Source organism: Microcebus murinus, chromosome 2 (assembly GCF_040939455.1).
Source record: "Microcebus murinus isolate Inina chromosome 2, M.murinus_Inina_mat1.0, whole genome shotgun sequence".
NCBI classification, from domain to species: Eukaryota; Metazoa; Chordata; class Mammalia; order Primates; family Cheirogaleidae; genus Microcebus; species Microcebus murinus.
Window position 1 is genome coordinate 7,539,874 of NC_134105.1, and position 6,012 is coordinate 7,545,885.

The following is a 6,012-nucleotide window of genomic DNA, read 5'->3' on the forward strand; positions in this document are numbered from 1 at the left end:
CCAATTAATTTCTTTGTATTTATAGTAGAGACGGGGTTTTGCTCTTGCTCAGGCTGGTTTCGAATTTCTGACCTCCAGCAATCCACCCTCCTTGGTCTCCCAGAGTGCTAGGATTACAGGCATGAGCCACTTCGCCCCGCCCTTTGCAGATTTTTTAAATTTCAAAATACTAAGGGGCACAAATGCTTTTGTTACATGGTTGTAGTGCTTGAGTCATGTTTGTACACGTGAGTACAAGTGTGTCCATCATCCTAATCATGTTCATCGTACCCGTTCCTTACAGATTTTCATCAGGATGAGCCTCCAGGCCCCACCCAGACTCCTGCAACTGGCGGGGCAGAGCCTGCTGAGGGACGAGGCCGTGGCCATCCCTGCTGTAAAGGAGCTGCCAAGGGAGCTTTTCCCACATCTGTTCATGGAGGCCTTCACCAAGAGACAGAGGAAAGTCCTGACGGCCATGGTGCAGGCATGGCCCTTCACCCGCCTGCCTCTCGGGTCTCTGTTGCCGACTCCTGACTTGGAGACCCTAAGAGCTGTGCTGGATGGGCTGGATGTGCTGCTTGCCCAGAAGGCTCACCCCAGGTGAGGCTGACCCAGGGAGCCTGGTAGAGAGGGCCCAGGGGTCTGGGGACACACAGCTGGGTCAGGGAGAGTGGGGGCCCAAGGGAGGACCAGAGGCTCCTGGTGGTGCCAGTGAGGAAGCTCAGAGACCTGTCCATTGCTGAGCCCACTCTAGGAAAGAGCCCCTGGGAGGCTGGGACTGCTCACCGTGCAGCGACCCCAATTGGGAATGAACCTGCTTCCTCCAGTGCCAGTAAAGGCAAGAGAAGCGGACTCTGGAAAACATCCAGTCTGGGAAATGGCATGAAACAATGGAGAGGGCAAAGAAGCAGGGATGGGAGTGGCTGATGTCTGGGGTGTGGAGTGAAGGCTCAGGTCCCAGTGGTCTTTGCCTAAATCTGAGACTCACTTTGTTTTACCAACAGTGGTGGAAGCTGCAGGTGCTGGATTTACGGGACGTTGATGAGAACTTCTGGAGCCTCTGGAGCGTGTGGCCGGGAGCTCCTGTGAGGTCCTCACGGGCCACGAGTCAGACGCAAACAGGGGAGGACTGTCCATGCAAAGGAAGGCAGCGGCCACTGACGGTTGTCCTAGACTTCCATTTTGGCTTCCCCGACATTATCCTACAGGAAGTTCTCATGCATGTCTGTGAATGGGCCCAGCAGAGGAAGGATTTAGTACACCTGTGCTGTAAGAAGATGGTCCTTTTCGTAATACACTTCTATGACGTCAGAAAGTTTTTAGAAATGGTGGACCTGAACTGTATCCAGGACATTGAAGTGAAGACCTACTGGGACTTGGATAGTCAAGAACAATTTGTCTCGTACCTTATCCAAATGGAGAGTGTTCATGAAATCCTCTTCCGCCACTTCCCGCCGTGTATCAACCCTTCCCCAAGGATAGGCGAAGAGATCATGACGAAATTGACCTCTACATTCCTCCAACTGGACAAGCTCCAGAAGCTTCAACTGCACAGGGTCAACTTCCACGAGGACCCTCTGCTCCAGTTATTCAGGTGAGCAAGGACGGTGAGCTTGCTCTGCAGAGCAGACCAGAGCTTCCCTTGTGATAGTAAACACTAAAGGACATAGACTCTGTGCCAGCAGCCGGGCATGTAACAGCAAAGGACACACAGGATGTCAAAGCCTTGGTGTGTTCACTGCTCTGTCCTGAAGCAGATGTCACATCACCTCCCTGTGAAGGCAGAGGGATCACCTGGGGTAGAGGCTGCTCAGAGGGACACTGCTGGACAGCGAGCTACAGGGGGGCTCAGACACAGTGAGGGCGAGTTCGAGAGTTACTCTTTACGAATGTGACTAAGTGGATCTGCTGAGGAACAAGGTACAGGGAGGTTATTGAAGCAGGGAAAGCACGCCGCAGCTGCGCAGTGCACACACAAGCTACATGCCCGCCAGCGTAGTGAACGCCACCCTGTCTGTGACTGCCCGTCTGTCACAGGATGTCTGAGCACAGGAAAGGTGATTAACATGGGAAACACATGCTTGTGGAACAGAGGGTGAGGGAGCAGGACTGAAGAACCATAAAAGGGGTTTGCTGATGACACAGGCGTGTCAGTGATCCCGCAGGCTGGGAATCCCAGCTTCTGAGCGGGATCTTGCCCTGGCGTGTCCTTTATGCCTGTCTCCCAGTGGGCTCATGCAGCCCAGAGACATGGTTAGCTGCCAACAGGGGCACAGCTTTAGAGGTTCTGTGGGCTTGATCCAGGGGCACAAGTGATGGTGGGAGGAGTCAGCCTACAGAGGGACAGACCAGAATGAGCAGAGTCTTCCACACACAGCACCCTGGGTGTTGGCCATCATGAGGTGATGATGACAAGGTTGTGTTTGGGTGACACATTCTCCTGTCCTGAGCTGCTTCCCCACCAGCCTCCACTTGCGAATGCTATTCCCAGGACTAAGTGATCTCTCTCCCCAGGTGCCTCAGGACCCCCTTGGAGTTCTTGTCACTAAATAGGTGCAGGCTTTCCGAATCAGAAATGGACAGCCTCTTCCTGTACCCAAGCATTCATCAGCTAAAGGAGCTGGACCTGACTGGCACCATACTGGGACGTTTCAATCCTGAGCCCCTCCAAATTCTACTAGAGAAAGTTGCAGCCACCCTGCAGGTCCTGATCTTACAGGACTGTTGGATATCAGACTCCCAGCTGAGTGTCATCCTGCCTGCCTTGAGCTGCTGCCACCAGGTGATGACCTTCAACTTCTGTGGCAACCAAATCTCCAAGGCTGCCCTAGAGAACCTGTTGCGCCACACCGTCGGGCTGGAAAGGTTAAACTCAGTGATATACCCTGTCCCCAGCGAGTGTTATGGTGGTATTTTTAACTCTATTTACTGGGAGAGGTTTCTCCAGCTTCGGGCTTGGCTGATGGAGATAGTGAGGGACACCCAGGCCTTAAGGAAGCCCGAGGTGATTCTCTTCCATACCATCCGCTGCCCTGCCTGTGGCAGCAGGGCATCCTATGACCTGGAGCCCAGTCCATGCAGCTGTGGGGGGCTTGGAAGGGAACCGTGATAACTGTGACAATGGTTCTAAGGGAAGAGCAAGAAATAAAGGGAACATAAGCTTATACTGTCTAGTGTTTTCTGTGATCAATTAACATGCTTTTCAGTTTGAATCTCCTGGATCTCCAGTTACTGATGTAAGGAACATAGGCACTTCAGAGTCTGATCAATTAGGTTCTGCTCCATAAACAGAAGCTATCAAAGTGAATTCATCATCATTTCAATGGATTCCCTCCTTTAACCTCTTCCTGGATATCTGTTATGCCCTTGTCTATTCCTGTACTGTCCAGTGGGATAATACACACAATATGCATGCCCAGGGTCTGGAACATTCTCTGTGGGAGTGAGCCTGAGCCACTAGACTAAAGCCCCTTCTTCCCAGGGACCTTCACTGCTAACCAGTCTGAGATCCTGTTTACCCCTGATCAGTGGATCGAATTTCCACAGCTGCTGGCTATTGCCTGTGCCAGGAAAGGGCTTCACTAAAAAGATGTGGCCCCTGCCCTGGATGGGACATCCATGCTGTGTGTTCCCAGGAGCGTTAGGGCACAGCCAGCCCATGCCTGCCTTGGGATCAGGAGGACACAGCATTTTCTGAACTAAAGTCAGGGCCAGTAAAGACACAGATGTTCTCATTAGAAAAAGTGAAAATCATTTATTCCTGTAGCATATTTTAAATACATCCATCCCACATTAAAACAACCCACATCCATTTGCAAAGCTAAGTCATATTCACGAGAGAACCCTCCATTACTTCTCCTATCGAGGAAATGGGACAGGACGTGTTGTGGTATTGGCATAGCATCAGGATGAGTAATGGTCAGTACCTGTGAGTAATGGAGACACACCCTGTGGTGAGGGACCCTTCGGAAGGGGCCATGGGACCCACGGGAAGGACCCTGCTGAAGACTCAGGAGCCAGTGTTGTTGGGCACAGTCCTAGGCATGAGCTTTAGTTTTCTTTAAGGTGTTGATGATGAACTTATTCCTCAGCTTATGGGACCCTTGAAGAACCCAATAAAACAATGCATGTTTAGGGCTCTGCACGGGGCCTGCTGTGCTGCAGGAGCTCTATAAATGCATCGATTTCTGTTTTTCCTCTTATCAGAAGCCCCCAACAGTTTTCATCCTTCTATCTCACCATCTATTCCTGATGACAGAGAGAAGATCAGGAACACAAGGCACAGGTGGGACTGAGCTTTTCCATGTGACCACCACTTCAATCAAGGTTGTCCGAAACAGCAGAGCTTCAGCTGCCAAGAGAGGGCATGGTAGGGGGGAGAAGACTGGATTTGTCCCTAGCTAGGGATCATGACACACCTTCCCAAGCCCAGACCCAGCAGGGTGGCTCAGACCTGTAATCCTAGCACTGTGGGAGGCCAAGGTGGAAGGATCGCTTGAGCTCAGGACTTGGACACCAGCCTGAGCAACAGGGAGACTCCGTCCCTAGTAAAAATAGTAAATACTGGCTGGATGTTGTGGTGCATGGCTGTAGTCCCAGCTACTCGGGAGGCTGAGGCAAGAGGATCGCTTCAGCCCAGGAGTTGCAGGCGGCTCTGGGCTAGACTGAGGCCATGGCACTCTAGCCCGGGCATGGAGAGTTCTCCAGCGTCTCTACTAGTATTAAGGTGCAACAAAGAATGTTCCAGATCACATCCTCCAGCTCAAGAGGAGGAGAGACAGCTTTCTTTTCAAAGAGCTCCTGTATCTCTCCAAATCTCTGTATTTATTGAAGAGAAAGGCATGCAAGGTCAAAACAAAGAACATAGTGATAGAATGTTTGGAAAGGGGCATCAGCCTAGCTAACAGCAACCTCAAAATCTTGGGCTCAAGCGATCCTTCTGCCTCAGCCTCCCGAGTGGCTGGAACTACAGTCATGCAACTCCATGCCCAGCTAATTTTTTCTTATATTTTTAGTTGGCCAAATAATTTCTTTCTATTTTTAGTAGAGACGGGGTTTCACTCTAGCTCAGGCTGCTCTCGAAATCCTAAGCTGAAAGGATCCTCCCGTCTCATCCTCCCAGAGTGTTCACTGTGTTTTAGTTCTTTCCCAGGCCCCACTGAGATCAGCCAGCCCCACCCTGCCTAACCCCCACCCTTACTTCTCTTTGCCACTGTGACCTGATTTCCTCCAGAGAAGGACTGGCCTGAGTCTCACACCAACCACATCCTCAGTGGTTCCTCTCTTCCCCGTGAAGGGACACACCAACGGCCGTGTCTGGTAATTGAACATTGATTGCACACAGAGATTTCTCTTCTCATTTGCTAGGGATGACACCACTGCTCCTAGAAAGCTGTTTGAATTATCAAAGTTTCATAATAATGATTCGGACAAAAACTCCCAGCTACAATACTTAAAGGTTTTGTTTTTTCTAATGTGAGCAACAGTTTAAACCCTCTTCTGTCTCCCATCAGGACTATGATGGTCACATAGTAGTAAAACTCCATCAATGTCTGTGGAGTGCCTGAAGGAATGAATTCTTTTTATTTTTATTTTTTTGAGACAGACTCTCACTGTGTTGCCTAGGCTACAGTGCCGTGGCATCAGCCTTGCTCACAGAAACCTCAAACTCCTGGGCTCAAGCTATCCTTCTCTCTCAGCCTCCTGAGTAGTGGGGACTACAGGCATGTGCCATCATGCCCGGCTAATTTTTTCTATATATTTTTACTTGGCCAATTAATTTCTTTCTATTTTTAATAGAGATGGGGGTCTTGCTCTTGCTCAGGCTGGTTTCGAACTCCTGACCTTGAATGATCCTCTCACCTCAGCCTCTTGGAGATTCTCTGTGTCATCCTGAGCTTCCCTACCAGAGACTGGCTGACGGTAGATCAGTTGGGACTGTCTTTATGGAGGTCACTGACTGACCAGACTGGACTCAGTTTCCAGGGTGCTGGGGCCTCAGGAAGACGCAAGCAGTCACTGTAGTCTGCA